Below are 18550 nucleotides of genomic sequence, written 5' to 3' on the forward strand. Positions count from 1 at the left end.
GCTCTGACAGAACTGTAGTGATGCATTAGTCATTTGCATAGAAAAGATCTTGGTCCATGACAGTCATTTATTGGTGGTGCCATCTGCACTTTTTGTGAGTAGATTCTAAGATAAAAAAGTATATTTGGTTCATTGGTACTTTAAAAATTTGGATGCAGTCCTAGTCCTTTTCAGCTAACACTGAAAAAATAAATAGAAAGCGTAACTGGCTTTCTTATTATGAACTAAAGCTTAAGAATTAATTAGAAGGACTGGAACAAGAATTCAGTTGAATCATAAAATAGCTCACAAAGACCCCTGAGTTTTTTACTTTATCTCAAGGCACTCGGATTACTGTATTATCTATTTCCACAGACTGGAGCTGTTTACATAAATTGTCCTGTGCAAAACACCAGTCATAACAGCAGTAACACTATGGTTCCTCCTCCTTGAGATCTTCTTATTTGTATGACCATTTTGTACACATTTCAGGACAAATCTAATGCTCAATAAGAAAATATTTTTTTTCTGACTGCGGGTGTCTGCAAATGGAAAGAATCACACTCAATTAGATTACTAGTAGAAAAAAATTCTATAACTGAGTATTATTCTCTGTGACTGCTCTGATCCTATTAAGTACACTCTAGAGGATGTAAATTTAAGAAGCATCATCTGTTGCTGTTGCCATGATAAGACTCATGGAGTTTGCAGATCGTTGAATTAATTAGGCTCAGGCTCATGCAGGCCTCTTTAGATTAGTGGGTATGTACTGAATCCAGAACTAGAGAAAAAAAAAAAATTCACACTTTCAGGCTTATTTTCAGAAATACTTACAAACCTTTGTACTTTATGAAAACAGATCATTGAAGATCCAATCTTAACAGAACACCTTACCTCAGAATAAACTACATAGTGCCTATGCCAGATTCAAACTTAAGGATTCCCTGATGTTCAGATATTTAAATGAAGAACAGAAAGTGAAATTTTGGCTGCAGTGAAAAACAACAGAACTCTCCTTGACCTAATTGGATTGGGATTTCTAGCATGCATTTTAAGGCAAAGCAATTTTAATGTTCAAAAATGTGAAAAAAATTAAGCACCATTCTCTGACAGTAGTTAATATGCATCATCAAAGCATATAGGAATTCCTGCTCAACACAATTTATGCTATGGTCATAGAGTGAAACAACTCTTGAGAGTTAGTAAGCAGAGATGAAGGAGTATTGTTTCCACTCAGATTCATCCAGGCAACTGTGTTTCTTCTGTTTCAATTAGTTTTTCAGATGCACAGTACACAGTGATTGATAAAATAATTTCTCAGCTAAGTTGCAGCATTCATGACTGAAACTCATACCCAAACTCCAACAAATTTTACAGTTTTATCTATTCTTCCCATCTGACAAAGGAACTTTTTATATGCTGTTAGTAATGCCATCTTCAGTTTTAGGGATGATATTGTGAATCTACTGAAAGTACAAGTTCCTTCACTGAAAAATGGGAAAAGTTTGCCTGAGATAAGGTAGGTAAATGACAAGACATCCAAGAATTTAGATTATTGTTTCAAAAGATTTCTGACAAGTACTTAGGAGATTATTGCATAATCCTTTCTCATTTTATTTAGAAAAAATAATTTCAAGCTACATGTATTTTTGTTTCAAAGCTTTAGCATATAAAAACTTGATGAATATTCAATCAATAATTTAAATTATAAAAATTTCAAAATAAAAAAAAAAAATTTCTGACTATTTAAGAATGTATTTTTTACTCCAGTTTAGGGATGACTTATTTTTTAATCATTCCATTAATATGGGGTGGGAAAGCTAAATTAGATAGATGGCTACATCTAGTTTATATTCACTGAGGCAAACAGTGATTTAATGCTGATTTTTCTTGATTTTGTGTGTATTTCAAATAGAAGTTTTAAAAGGCTATACTGAACAGTGATACATTTTGAAACAACTATTCCCTCAACAGTAAATAACTAAGGCAAAATATGATTCCTTCTTACAAATGCCTATGGATTTTAAACTACAGAAAAATATTAAAAACCACGATATCTGCGCTCCATTTCTGCCACTTACTTGGTTTTTCAAAAAAATCACATAACAAGTAATTTTCATTTTCCCTTTGAAGCACTCTGTTTAATCATCCACACCATAACTATAATATACATGTGCAAAGTACATGATTCAGTTAGTGCTATAAATTTAATGAATACTTCTAAAGCATTCCAGAATCCTGAGAAGGAGGGCCTCATGTAAGTATAGAATACGGATAGATGTCTTGCTTTCTTCTGCAAACAACAGTGCTTAATTGCTCTTCCAAATATGCCTCTCCAAGGGAACGCAAGACATGTTTGAGGAACACAAGAGGGACCTTCTATTGTGGAATGCTCTAACAGGCTCTAAGCAAAGGGGTAATAATAAATGCTGAATTCACTTGAGAGAGGAGGGCAGAGTAATACGGAAAAAATGACAGAATACCATTCCGTCACATGCTTCCCTTTTGTCTGAGGCAGAACTACAGGAACTACCAGCAACAAGGGGTCTTAGATAGTGACAAACCAGTATCAGAATGTTCCAATTTATTAAATTACACATTACCCATTAGGCTATCTTTAACCTGCACAAATTTTGCAGATGCATTGAAAAGGAATCAAACTTTTAAATGAAAACTATATCATGATTTTGAAATATATCTATAATTTTATTTAATTGGGGGGGAAAGGGAAGATTGTACAATAAATTACAACGTTATAAATTTCAACTTACTTATACAACAAGTTTTTCCAGTGGATATTGTAACACTAATATTACAGCACAGAGACATTATCATTGCATACAAACATGAGTCAAAATAGAACCATATTGGGCAGTATAAAGCTTTAGAACGTTCAACTAATGATAATGAAAACCAGCTTATAAAAATTCAAACAGCATTTTGTGAAACTATTATAAAGCTAGAAGCTTGGGAATTAGACAGAGTACCCACACAGCAGGAGAGTACAAATGAACACCTACGCAGATGGCTGCTATAAGAACTGAACAACCACCATTCTATATAATAGAAAGAAGCAAAATGAAGTGCCGATTGTAAGTGGTGCTTAACTTTATTAAGCTAAGAGAACACTATTACTGAAAGTCTGTATCTGACAAAGGGAAATTACTTTGTTGTAATCGTGTTCATGAGCTGTCTTGTGCAGTCAAAGGCCTGCCATTCATTTAAATTAAACTGTAGCCTTTAAAATGTTAATTAGATGTTACAGCCAGATGCAATATTGAAGAACCTTTAATTTATAAGTTTCAAGCATTTTTCTTGAAACATTCTCACATGTTTGTAACAGAACAACAGGCAGGGATTTGTGACAATATCAAAAGACTAACTTACCATATATATTCTTTTTGTTGTCTTTGATAGCTCTTCTATATACATTAATGACTACATACAATAAATACCTCTTTGAAAGGTATATTTCTGAAGTTAAATTAGAAGATAGAACATGGCTGCATAATAATTTAAAAAAAGATTTTTAAGACATTACTTTTCCTAAAGTTAGAAAATACCTACTTGAGAAAATCTACTTTTGCAGCTTTCCTTTACTTCACTGTTCAAAATGCTTGAAGTATTCCCAATTTACATGGACAAATTCAGCAGGACCAATTGTAGTATTACGGCACCAACTGTTTATGAAAACAAAACTATTAAGCTGACAAAAGCATGTTCAAACAGCAGTATTGATACTAGTGTGAAGTACAAATTGAACCCTTCCACCCACCCAGGAACATTAATCAGAATGAGATTTGTGATACAGAATGGTAAAGCTCAGGAGATGATGAAGTCACTAAACGAGGAATAAGTTTTTTACATGGAAGAAGCATCTGCATTTGTTAAGCTCAAATTTACGTCATCGAAAACATTGACTACAAATTCTATTGTCCACTAAACTTTATTTTCAAAGGTGCTGAGCACCTGTTCTTCCCACTAATTTGAACGTGAGCATGGCTGCTCAGCACTCCAAAAATAAAAATTTCCCATTGCCATGACAACACTAATTAAAAAAAAAAAAGTATGCCCAAAACTAACAAGGGACTGTGTTTTTACAAGACTGACTCAGGAAACAGAGAATGTAAACTTCAAAGAGTGTTGTGTTTTGGACTCTCAGTTTTTCATGTCTAGTATTTATTCTCCTTGAAATTACATTGCAGTATAACTTAGAACAATTTTTGTGTAGACTTCTAATCTTCGTTGCAGTTTAGAAAGATTTTTTTCCCTTTCAGTTCATGTACTGTTTAATTTGAGTTGCTTGAAACTAGTTACTTATTAGGTTGTTACTTCCACCAATGCCACAGCCTTGGAAACTATAGTCGTTACATATACTTGCACATATATCATTGTATCTCACATAGAAGGAAAAATTCTGATAGATGAGTTTTCATGCTGGATATAGCATTAGACTTATTGTCTTTGTATTTCTAGCAGTTCCCAACTGATCCAGATTTGAAGGCACTGTGTTATTATTTGGACATTTTGGGTGAGGTAGCAATGCTAGAATATGTATAACAGGAGAGATATGTTACTGTGATGTAATTCTGCAGTTCTATTACTAGGTCTTGTAAACCATACAGATAGAGAATAAAAAAAAATAGAAGAAAAAACACAAAAAAATGAAGAAAACACTGGAGAAAACTTTTGTTTCATTGATTGTTTTGCAGCAATAAAATTATACATCCCAACCAGACTGTAGCTGGGATCGGGTTCTTCCTCTTACCCAGTCTTTGTTATTCTCTTTCAGGCAGCTACTTCCTAGCAGTATTATAAGGAAAGCTAGGGTACTTCTGGACAGATTCCTATGTCTCGCTTGTCCCTGTAGCCCCTTTCTGAACCACCTTGTTATAGCACATAGTGAAATAAATCATGTCATCTGTGTCACGAATTTATAGAGCATCTAGGTGCTTTGTCAGACTTCCATGTCCATGACAGTCACATTATTGTGGACCTTTTGCCTTGTAAGATCTGATTCATGTGATGTGGTATACAGCTACTCAGTAGAATTAGACTAGTGAGCTAACTTTAGTTCATACATCTTAAGTATATGTAATTATAGCACAAACACTAGTTTACTGTAACTCCCTTTCTACACCTCATGCCGACGTTTCCATAAAACCAGTGCATATTTATTATTCAAATTGTTAGGATGGTCTTGAATCCATGGTGCTGTTAGCATTTGCATTTTCATAATTATCATGAAAATGAAGACACTGTGAATACAACATTTCTCAGATAAAAAAATAAAATCAGCCATTCAGAAATGTACTTTTGCTTCCCTTTTTAGTTCCTTATTTTTAAAGGTGATAAAATATTATGTCAGCTCAAGAAAGCTGGGGTTAACTGGAAAGTCTCCTCTCGTAAAAACCTTATAGATACTTTTGGTAGAAATAATACATTTTCCTTCTTTTTATTTGAATTATCTTCCTTCTTTCTTTCCCCCTCCCCCAAATTTTCTCTTCTGAAAAGAACTTAGAGGAACATAGAATTCATCAATATTTCCAGTACATGTTAGTGCTTGAATATTGTCACTTCTATATAAAGCAAATATTAGCCTTTTAAAGGAGTCATATTTCAAGGATCAGGTGGGAAGCACAGAAGTGTTGGATGCACCTCACTGCACTGCTGTTCATCCTCAACACTTTGCACAATGTGAGAATGTTTAATAATTCCAACCCAGCCTACAGATAAGAATCTCTGGTGTCACATCACAACCGACAGTGCTGGTGTGAGATTTGTAGTAAAACAATATTCCAGCTGTAGCTTTCATTTACAGAAATAAAACATCAGAATGGAAGGGAGGTGTGGGGGGGAGAAGATAAACATTTTAGTCTTTTAGCACCATTTATACAAATTACAGTGAAGCTACTAAAAAGTGGATATTGAAAAGTAAGGAAAAAACAGAGCAATTAGAGTGTGAAGCTTGTTTTTTATTTTGCTAGCTCTTCTTAAAAACTATCCAGTTAATATTTAACTTCTAAAGACATCCAATGCAAGCAGATCACCAAATATAAATAACCTCTTTCCTAAATAAGTGTGTGGCAACTGTGGGGCAGGCGGTCCTGTTTTTCTCCCATTAATCATTAGAAACTTCACATGCAGGAAAAGTCTCAGGGGATATTTCTGGCTGGGAAAAAGATCCTCCCTCCTCAGTTCTAATCAGTCCATCCCATCTGTAATGGTTTTAGAAATTGTTAATGACATAAAGTGACAGTCGAAGGGCTTTTTGGTCTGTCAGTATAGGGTTTCTGTGAGCTCTCTAGCAAACTACTACATACAGTTCTCAAAGCTTCTGGAAAATGGTCTGGATTACAAGGGAATAAATTTGATATGCTAGCAATCACAATCAGGAACTGAAAAGAAAGGCTTCCTTAATGCTGTTCTTTCAACTATAATGGTACTAAGATAAATCTGGCTGTGAGACAAACCACGTAAGAGGGTTACTAACACTTAGAATATAGGTCTCTATTATACAATATGTAAAATATACAAGCATCTGAATAAGAAGCTAAGAACAGGAACTTAAACAAGCCTTTTGTTAATTTTATTTAATTCTGAATGCAGCTGTAATTCTAAAATGTAGCACTTACGCATAAAGACTAAGTGGAATAGTTTTATATTAAATGCTTACAATATAGATTGGAAGTCTGTGTGCGTGTATATATCTGCCTATTTAGAAAGCATTTACAATATTCAAAGATAAATGTGGAACCAGACTCTGAAGACTTTCCTTGATCAAAACTTACTGTGTGCTGGACAGCAATGCATACTTTGACCCTATTGGCATACAAAAACTTTTTTATTCCATTTCATTCTAAACCTGGAGAATTAAGCTCCCTGAATCTCACAATGTTGTATTGAATTCAATTATTTGACATGTCAGACCAAGGATAACAGCTAGCAAAAGTTTAAACCATTTCAGTTTGAAATGTAATACAAAACTCCACTAGAAGATCAAGATGGTTAATATTACTTTTAGTACTATATAAACCAAGTAGATCAGATTCTGATCTCTCACAATCAAAAAAATCCTTTTTCTTTAGCTGGTTAAAAGTGATGAAATTTTTGCAGGAAAGAACTCAGGATCTGGCCAGCTGTGCATGCCTGAATAATGTGTGCATGTTTGTAAATACAAATCATGTTGGAGTAGGTTAATAATGGATGTGGAAATGGAGATTTGCCAGGTTATTAAGACCAATTTTATGCTTCTACTGCTAAACATTCTCTTTCCTATTATTTTTTCAGTTTTCAGAAAATTCATTGCACTAGTATGTCAGACAAATTGATATTTCAAAGACTGACATGCACACTAAGTTGCACTAAAGTGCATTGCTCTGGAGAAATGCTCCATCCTCCTCATTTGTTGATAGCCAAAACTTTTAAAAACTACCTGCAAGTGATCTCTGAAAGTCTACATGCTTCTGTATTTGCTTCCCAATTTTCTCCTCATAGAAATATCTTATCATATTACAATGTAAAATAGAAAATTTTAAAATATCTGTTCCTGAGAAATCACATGCGGCATGAGTGTGCCACTGGATGAGCTGACAAACTGTATTGTTGCTGCATGGCCCTTGGTAAAAGGATGCTGACAGATGAAATTCAAACAGGGAGCTTTTTCTGGACACAGTGCACTCCTCACTTCTTAGTTAAACATCACCATCTTCAGGCAGTGATATCCCAACAATTTAATTGTGTCATTCAGATGCTGTCTTCAGTAAAAGCAGTGTTTTAAATACTCAGTAGATGCCAAACATCATAATTAATATCTTGGAAGATATCACCATATTGCATTTAAATTGCATATTCAACCACAAAATATTAACCTAATCTAGAATGTCTCTCCGTCTGTTTACTCCACAAGCTATTGCAACTTAGACAGAAGATCTCCAGGCGCGAGTTGTGATAAAAGTTCTTTAGCTACTCCTCAATACCCTGGGTTTGCATAGATCCTTCAATTATTGCTATAAATCAACAGCTAGGAGGAAAGCTCAGTAGTTTCTCAGCTGAAGTCACAAGTCACTGCTCACATATGCTACAAGCGAATATGCATTAGGCCTCTTTTGGGGGGAGGGAGGTAAGGATTATGAGCAATTTTAGGAATCAGTTGCTGGGTCAACCTCCTCTTGCAAAGCCCAGTTTCTCTTTATTCTCTCTTCTCTTCATTAGCTTCGTCATAAAGCTCTTCACTGTAACTGTGATCCCCATCGATTATTGAGACTCAAACTTTGGCTTCCACTCACAAGATTTCAGCTTTCTTATCGTGTACTTAACCCTCAGCAAGTGTCTGAAACTCCCTATACATTATGCATACCTGAATAAATCATGCTGCTTTTCTTCTCAGTGACATCTTTATCTATTTGTGTTCATCCTCTATTATTAGACATAATATTTCTGCCAAGTAAATTCATGTTGGAAGGTCAAAACACTGTTTTCATGCCATTGAATTTGTTCAGTCAGGTGACCTTCCCGGTCAAACCCTCAAACCTTTGCTTTGACTTTTATTTTCTTCATATACTGGAGGTTGTGTGTGGGGTAGGGGGAGTGGGAATTTTGACTCTAACTTTGATTCTCCTGTTTTTCTAATTCTTTTTCTGCCTTTGTTGCAGAAAGACAAGCAATGAAACTTCTCTATATACATACATGTTGCATTTGGTCAGCAACATATACATCTTGTGAATTTGGATGCTAACACAGTTTCAATTATTTGGTTCTATAAACAAGCCTAGTCATCCTTAACAGTAGTAGGGGAAAAACGTTAGAAGCTACATTGGAAATACTTATCTTGATCACTAATGAGTAAAATCAATAAGGAAGGAAGTTTGTACCAAGGAAGTGTCAAAATATGACATTTTCTAATAGTTTTGACTTTTAGGCTAGAGTTGACTATTAAAGAAACATCTACGATTTGTGTTGCATTTTCTGTATCTTCAATAATCCTACAATAATTATCAATAAAGTAAATTAAATATAAGAAGTCTCATTTGGATTTCATTATTTTTGTAGTGACTAATTCTCTGTAAACAGCAGGTAAAATATCCAAGCAAACCAAATCAAGTCAACATTATATTGGATTCAGCAGCTGTTAAGATAGAAGACTGTTTCTTCCAGTCTTATCTAGACCAGTAAAATATAGTGAGAACCATACTGTCAAGAATTCTGTGGTTATTGCCATCTGCACCACTCTGTTAGGACTTTTTTTCTGGGTATAACGCAGTTCTTTATCTTACAGTGCTGTGTTATTTTAAAAGATATAAAAAATTTTATCTGTCACTGTCTTCTTTCACTTGTTACTCTCTTCTCATTTCTCATCATTCACAGAATCACAGAATCACAGAATCATTAAGGTTGGAAAAGACCTGTAAGATCATCAAGTCCAACCATCAACCCAACACCACCATGACCACTAAACCAAGTCCCGCAGTACCACGCCTACACATTTTTTGAACACCTCCAGTGATGGTGACTCCACCTCCCTGGGCAGCCTGTTCCAATGCTTCACCACTCTGTCAGTAAAGAAATTTTTCCTAATATCCAGTCCCATTCCAGTCTCCCTCTTTCACTGTATTTCTCCTACTACTCTGCCCTTGATCAGCAATTTTTCACTCTCTGCACCTCGCTCCTTATGTCAGGATCTCACAATCCTGGCTGTTGACTAAACACCTACCCACATATAGCATTGTGACCTACCTTCTTGATCTCTCACGAACGTGTAGCTGTCACTTTAAATTAGCACGATCAAAACGGCTCTTTTGATTTCCACATTACGCCTTCCTGCTTACTAAGTTCTCTATCAACACCTAGACCCGCCCCCCCTTACTTGACGTTAAACAGCCTCGAGATTTGCACACATCAACTTTATTCATAGGAAATTCTGTTAAAAGTTCAAAGAAAAGCAGCATTGACTCTTAAATCACAAGTCTTCTGTGATAGCCACAGAAACATTTCTATTTCACACTGGTTAAATATTGTAAGCTGAGACCTCAATCTTATTTTGGTAAGCTTTGTTCAGTTTGTTACTTTGCCCTCCCCACCCTCCTGGTTGCTGTCTGGCTTTCTTTCCAACCTACTGTGTTCTTTTTGATATCTGGATTTTAAACTCTTTAAGTCAGAGAATATCTTCTTATTTGACCACAGGATAGTTTAGTACAATGGGAACAAAATTTTTGTGTGAGATTCTGAGATACAACAGTAAAAATAAAAAAATATTGAAGTATGTGAACTAGGTTCATTATCTAGTTTTAGAATGCTACTGATCATTCTAAATTGAATTTTGGAACAATTTAAAAATTGACTAATCTTAATATAAAGATAAATGAAAGAGTCCTATGGAGCAACTTGTAGTGGACAGAAGAAACACGAATCCTACAGACCATCTTGATTTACAGGAAGACCTATTTTGAAAACTTCAACAATGCTGGTTGTACTGGCCCCCAGCAAAAGGCTCTATTTTGTCTTCAAAGTTCTTGTGACATGCTTTATGGTGACCTCCTACTCAGATCTCTGTAAGAAATGCAGAAGATGTTAATATTTTCTCTTCCTTTCTGTATGACAGTGACATTTTATGTTAATTTCATCTGCTCCTTGAGCTCTCAGAGCCAAAACATTCTGTGGGAGGTAGAATGATGTCATTTTAGTCATAGCATAATTTTTCAGCTGCTAGAACAAGACATATTGTGGCATATTCTTCAGTACTTTTTAAAAGTAGTGAAATATAAACTTAAGGTGATATATTTATGCATGAGGGGGTTACACTGCCTTTTTCAGCTCTTAGAGCTAAATAGCAGGTTTAAAGTGACATCATTCCTCCTCCACCAAATATTTTTGCTTTGAAGCCTAAGGACACAAAATAACCTTGACCAAGTAATACCATTTCCAATTATTCTAGCTACAAGAAGGCAAATTGAAAAGCGAATTTTGTGTGGCGTTTGAGTCAGGTACTTAATTTAAATGTCATCCAGAAGACACTGTCCATAGGACAAATTGGTCATTTTGTTAACAACTCAAAAATAAAATGTAAGTAAAATCACTAAAATCCCCTTAGGACTAAACAGGTTAGAACTAATAATCATCACAGAGGATACAATAGACAACTGCTGCATCGCTAGCTCTGTTTTGGAGCCAGGGAAAGAACAAAATCAGTGGGTCTCTCTAGTCAGGTTTTCAAAGGAAACACAAATGTTAAGCAATACAGAACAGCACTGATACCGTCTTTCAATGTATTCTGCTTCATTTGGTTCAATGTTAAATTTCTGTTCTTTGCAATAGACACTGAGTTAAAAAACTGTTCCTGGGAAGTAATACTTGAAAATGCTCACACAAGGAGCTAGCAAGCTTTTTAAGTTGAACTTTTTTTCTAGTCAAGTTTAAAACCAAAGCTATTACTTCATTAGCAACACATTTATGCAGGTCATTAACAAAGATGCATGTATTTAAAACAGTTCATTCACCTTCAAAAAGTGGCTGCTTTGGGTTAATCTAGAAAGTATTCCAAGCTTCTGTAGTGACAATAGAGTAATGAATCATGATTAAGAAATGCATTTTGACCTTAATTGTTCTCCCCAACTTATCTGCTTCGACTGGCTGTGCACAGGGCATTAGACACTGCCTGCCCCAGGTGAACTGAGCAGCCACAGTCACTGAGCATGTGATAATGAATGACTGCACAGTGGTGTCTCCTAGGCAATAAGGTAGGCATGATCTGTACAGTCTGGCCATTTATCCCTTTCTCTCTTCTGGTATCCTCAGACTCCTGCAGTACCAAGGGGAAGACAAGAATAGGTAGGTAGACAATAAAAACAACCCCCCACAAACAGGCCCCTCTTCTCTCAATTCAGATATTGTTTTTTCTGTTTCAGCTATAGACAGTAAACTTTCACGTGGGACTTGGCGTATGCTTCCTAATGCCAAAAGATGCGTTAGTATGGGTCAGGGAATATTTACTGCCTTTACTATCTATTTGGAACAAGATATGCTACCTGCAGATTAACAGAATACACTCTGAGAACCAGGAAGCATCAAAACTCTTGGCAGCAATGGTGACTCTTTGTGCTCAGGGGAATTAAAACAGTCTCTTGTTTGTTTGTTACTATCAGGAAGCCACTGAATTGGAAGTTTTTCCTTATGATTTCTCTCCTTTCCAGTATATCTGCACTGCAATGCCTAAATCTAAAAAAAACCCAAACCCAAACCAAAAAAACCCCAACTCCTAAAAGGTTGGTGAACTTTGTAACTCACAGCACAAGTTTGTTTCAAAGGCCATAGTCTCTATACAGAAATAATGACATTATACTTTAAATAACCACCAAATTTTGATTGTATTCTCTTTTTACAAGTAATATAATTCCAATACTAAATATTTTCTATTAGGCATTTGGATGGAGTCTTTTTTCAATCAGTAACATATCTGAGATGTGATAACTCATGATGATCCCCTACTACTCTTGAGTATAGTGAGAGAGAAAAAAATGATGTGCATCTTTTTTCACAGAAGTTCATGCTACACTTCTATGTACAAGGTTGAATTATATTGCTATGGAGTTTTTTCACCTATTTGAATGGTTCAGAACCAAAATCTTGATTTTCAGCTTTGGGTCATTTAGAAATCTAAATCTGGATCCAAATAGCCCTGAACTATGATGTTGTAAATCCTCCTTAAGCCCGTATCTTTCAAAAGAAGGGTCCAGTGGACAGATATTCAAAATGACTAAATTCCAGGCACCTAACTCTTCCTAGGTGAAGTTTCATATTATCAACTTCTAGATAGTAACATGTTTAAAATGGAAGGGTAATTCAAACAAAAAAAAATATCCCTAGTTATTGAAAGTATGTATATTTCATAGAATGCATAATTATTACCTGTAGCTTACATTTTTTTCTAATAGTGTCACACAGACTATATACTAATGGGCAAACTGTACTCACTAACCTTTTAATACTTTACCCTTTTGTACGAAGACTGAACATTATTAGGTAATGAAAGAGTGTATGAGAAAGTAGTAGATTATTTATGATAGAAACAAAATGAAACTAATGGGACAAGATTTGAAAGCTGTGATGCATGAAAGGTGCTATAGAGGCAGCTTTGGCACCATGACAAATAAAGATAAAGACTCAGTGGGAAGCAACAGTGTGAACATGACTATGAAGAAGAAAGAATAGATTTACTGAATGAATCCTTACCATCTGGTGTTTATTTAATACACAATAAAGGTCAAATGGCTAGTGATCCCTTTTTCTATAGTCCAGTGACCAAAAGAATGGGAAGAATCAATGAATTTATCAATATGTCTGGAAATGTTTCACCATATGATCTGATTGAGTCAATATTATTGGAGCAACATGTTCATTACTATTTCAGATATGGTTTGGAAGAGGCTTTATGGGTAAGAAGTACATTCATTTTTCCCCTTGGTCAGAAGTTCCATCAACATGCACTTCACTGTGTAAAAGCAGATGCACTTAAAGAAGTAAAATTTATCTGGTAACATCCAAGAAGCTAGCAAAACAAAATTCTATCTTACAAGTCAGAAACAATGTTAGTTTGTGCTAAGCGCTGTGAAATTTTTTCCTCTTCTGTTTCATTCTTTTCTTTCTTTTCTCCTAGACTGAATACACATCTGTTTTATGTAATTATACCACAGGGACATATTAAATTTTAGAGAAATAAGTTTATTAGGCATTATATGTAAGCAGCATACGCTAAGAGTAAATCTTATGAATATTTAACAGTATTATTTTACATAATATTCTGTCTTCTTGGAAGTTCCTGCAGTTCTATACTTTCCTTCTCTAACACAACTGTTTCCATAACATTTGTTCATACTATAGTGCAACTGCCCTTGATGACTGGAGTTCTCTTAGCTATTAGATTAATACTGAGATAGTAAATCTGGTGGAAGGTATTAGTTTAGGTTTTCAAACAAGTAAGAATACAAGACACTTTTTAAAAAATAAGCAGTCAAATGGTTAAAAACATTCTTATATCAATCATCAAAACAGACAATGTTAAAAGGTGCAATTTAAGACTGTATACCTTAAAAACACGCTTCAAAAAATACCTTAAAAATTTGGAAAGGATACTAACTAGGTGTTTGCAAGATTAACTACCAGAACTCCTGAATCCTGTTTTCATCTCTGTCATCCATTTGTTGTCTGCCCTTGAGTAAATAATTTTTTCTTTTTATTTAACTACTTTCAAGGTGGGTATAATAATAATAAATATGTCACAGGATCATAGCGAGTCCTCATTTTTTATAATATACTTTGAAATCCTTGAACAGAAAAAAAACATGTACATGCTACTTCAGCAGTGACTTCATTTCTGATGACCAAAAAATCCACAGTTTTACTTTTAATTAGGACATGAATAATCTTGAATTAAAATTAAAATATAGATTTTATTATGACTTTTCATTAAGGTGGCTATATGGTGGCCAATAATTCAGAGATAACTATATACACAACCTATTACTTGTTCTGCCCTTGTATTTCACAAATGAAATTCAGCTCTCGTTTTCACCATATTTTAACTCAAAAATTATAAATACAAGAAAACTAGGAACACTAAATAGGTCCTGCATTCTGCCAGTGAAATTCCCACTCTAGTTAACTGGATTTCTGGCAATGGGCATCTAGCATGGTAACCCATAGAGTACTGCTATCTTAGGGTATTTAAAAGGTTCTTAAATAAGCAGAAGTAAAAATGCAGATTCAAATATGAGTCATTCCTGTATGAAAATATGAAAAATTAAATGAAACAAAGCCTAAGATCTTAAAAGTGAATTTGGGAAACATGGAGAAAACTCAATCAAAACCAATGACTACTTATGAAACCTCTCTTCCTCACTCTTCTGAATCATGTCTCATCCATCCTCTTCCCCCCTACTTATCTTAAGTTAGAATGAGTTATTTACCCTAACATGCCCCTGATATATTGGAAAATGGCTGGTATCGCTTAACATCCATACAATCTGCCAGTCTAAGCTGGGATCAGCCACAGAGGTTAATGTTGTGTGCTCATCTAGTTTCTCGGCCCCAGCTATACACATTTTTCTTACCTTAAGCCATCTTTCAATGCTTCTAATGAAAACATTCTCAACTTGGGTATTATGAGGATACTTCTTGCACAATCAACCAAATCTCTGTCATTTTCCATTCTTTTTCTTTTTTATCTCTCTCTTGTTTTATGTAGATAACATACTTTTCTCAGAAACCTATCCAGGATAGGACAACTGTGAGATATCCTTTTAATCATCTTAATAAAATCAATTCTAGGTTTCCTGTTTCAGCACTGTGCTTTGTTTGACTCAGCAAAACATGCCAAAAGCCTTTTTTCGATCACCCAAGGAAGATCTTAGTTGCATAAACTCTCTTCTTGCAAGCCCTGGGATATTTTTACCCAAGAAAGCCCAAACAAATTTCATGAGTTGTCTCTTGCCTATCCTTCATCCACTTTACAGTTTCTGAAACATTCACTGTTCCTGAACACATGTAGCTATCTCTTCTCTGTTTCTGTGTTGAAGAGGACACAGTTAAGGATCTGATTTTACAATGCTCCCACTTCTAGTAGGGGACTAGCACATAGTATGAGAAAAGATAATCCAGCATGAGGCAAGATATATAATTTTCTGTCTTTTTGCTTAGTAAGAGCTTTCAGTATTAATGGCGAAAGGCAGATCACAAAATGTCATCCATTCACACTTCATTACTTCGAAGTGAAGATGTGCAAGAACAGAGGGTATGTAGGGCAAAATCAGGCCCAAATTCAGAATCCCTTTTACTGTTCCTCCCTGGTCCCTCAGTGACTTTAATTTCACCTCTGCTGCAGAGAGGTAGAGATCTCTGCCTGTTACTTTGCAGTAACATATTTCAACTCAATCAACAAACTTTGGTGTCAGCAGCAGGTGACAGGTTTCTTGTTCTTAAGATTGTCCTAATGACACTTTCTGTTGCTGTTGCTGAGATTTATGTTTATGCAAGTGCTGTGAATGTGAGGTGTTAATCAGCAGCTCTAATTACTAGGGTGGAATGAACATTCTAGGATTGAGTTCATTTGGTTTTCATAAACAAGGTTTACCTGAGGCTTTGTTCACACAGAAATTAATTTGAAATGAATTCAAACTGATAGAAACCAAGCCTATGGTCCCTTGAAGTCATCTTTAATCTATGGGGTCCCTTGCTGATAATTTTAGCTGAAAATGAACTTTTTCTATCAGAAGAAAAAGGGGAAATTAGTAGTCACTGAGCCAGAATAAGCTTCTTGAAAAGAGTTAAATTCCTATCTCATTTGACTAACATCTCCTACACCAATAGTTTAGGGACCAAGGAAGATTCGGGAAAGCTGGCAAGCTAATGACCTCATAGGCATGGCCACCCTACAGCAATGAATAGAAAAAAAGGGTCATGTAGATCATTGAACTGATCTTGACAAACTCCTATGGATATGGAGATTGGATAGGTATGAAGAATTGCTGAAAAATTCAAAATTTGGCACAGCTTGCATAGTCTGTGATGGGGAAAACACACTGGAGGTTCAAAAAAAAAAAGAATGACAAATGTGGGGTGTGCTTATGTGCCTTTCTAGACAAAATTCAGCTTATCAGGAATATGGAACTTTAATGATTATATAGGAATTCATAAATACATTTAATGTGAATGCAGCACGTATATTTTGCTTTGCCCTAAAGTCAAATATAATTAAGATAAATATTTATTATTTCCAAAAGGTCCATATTTTTAAATACATATGTATCTCCAGATACTGTGTTTAGATTTTCATAAGAATCATTTCAATGGCTTAGTACATGGGAAGAAACAAGTTTATAATGGGGTGGGTGAAAGTGCAAACCCTCAAAATTATTAATATATCAGATTAGTGCATAGTTAGGTGAGTGTGATTATAACATCTCTAACGTAGTAGCCAAATACAGCAAACATACAAGAAGCTCTACATTTCTAGATTGTTAAAAAGTATAAATATAGCTGGATTTTTCTTCCTTCTAATAAATGAAGAAGATGCAAATGAAGAAGCTTCTAGGAACTAGGCAAGCCGACTAGGTTGTCTATATACATCCCAACAATACTTTAATCAAATGCTCGCATTGACTATGTCTACAATGTATTGGACTCTACTTACCATCCCATTTTCTACTGTTTTAAGTCTGAAACACAGGCTGACTGGAGTTGGGACATACTAGGAGACGTGATAGGACGATGAAACTCTCCTTTTGTTACAAGATGAAAGGTTTGTCAGTGTTCTCTTCCTTAGTTCCCACTGTAATTTTTTCAAATAAGTTCTCAGCATCTGATTATGCAGAACCCTAAATTGGTTTAAATCATTACCACAAGTAACATATCCGTTTCTTGTACCAATCACCACTATATAACAAGTGGGTATCATATCCATATAAAAATTAGTATGAAGAATGTCTTGAACCATTATATCCAAGATGTTTATCATTATTTTTACTTCAATAGTGCTGAAGACGATAACGAGTACCTTCCTCTTACTATGGGGTGTCATGTGCTTCTCCTACTTTGGATCATGTGCTACACAGTAATGGGTTTTATCAATTAAAGCAGTAATCAGACTTATTCATTATCCAAATGATTCAGATGATGTAGTATTTTGTTTGCAGGAGGACCAGCCCACTTAAATTTTATTCTCATGGTGTGAATCCCAGGAAGACAGAACTCAGAATAAAACTCCATTCTCTTGATTCCCAGTCTGATCATCCCACAGGGTTTATAACCCACTATCCTGCACGGTTTCAGTTCAGCGCCACTGGCATCCATTCTTTGAACACTGTCTTCAGACATATGCTATACTTAGGGACACAAAGAATATTTGGAAAGGATCCTTTCCCATAACAGCAGATCAAGATCTCTTTCCAAACCTTCACAAAGCAGGAATTATGAATCTTTCCAACAGCCAGCAGAACAAACAGAAATACTTCACTCCCTTTCCTAGTTTGGTTTTACAGTAGCCATAAAAATCTGTAAGATTTTTACCTGGTAAAATTGGTGTGAAATTCACTTCAGTTCAGGGTAGAAGAAATCTTACAATTACATAAGTGTTTATCTAAACAATTCACTTCCTCCCATGCTGATGGTATTGAATGATATTATATATTTTCTCAGAATAAAGATAGATGAGAATAGGCCATGAATCAGAAGTGCCTACTAGCACCGCACCATGAAAATATCTTCCTTCACTACTTCCCTTTCCACTGTTACAACACAATTCTGTGCCACTCCAAATACCATTCATTATTCTTTCACTACCTTACACTTTCCATTTGAGGATCCTACGCTTTTCTATTTAGTAAATTAGTCTACCATAACTTTGATGTATATTTACTAATGTTGACCTTACTTTACAAGAGAAGCAATAAAGGAACGATTAGTAAATGATTTGCCATAGCTGTGAAAGAAGAAAAATTCAGTTATCCTCTCAGAGAACTGGACACTGTCTTCTGCTAGGAATTACCTTTCTCTAAGAAATATATCCCCTAAATTACTTCCT

Source organism: Gavia stellata, chromosome 7, assembly GCF_030936135.1.
Source record: "Gavia stellata isolate bGavSte3 chromosome 7, bGavSte3.hap2, whole genome shotgun sequence".
Classification (NCBI taxonomy): Eukaryota; Metazoa; Chordata; class Aves; order Gaviiformes; family Gaviidae; genus Gavia; species Gavia stellata.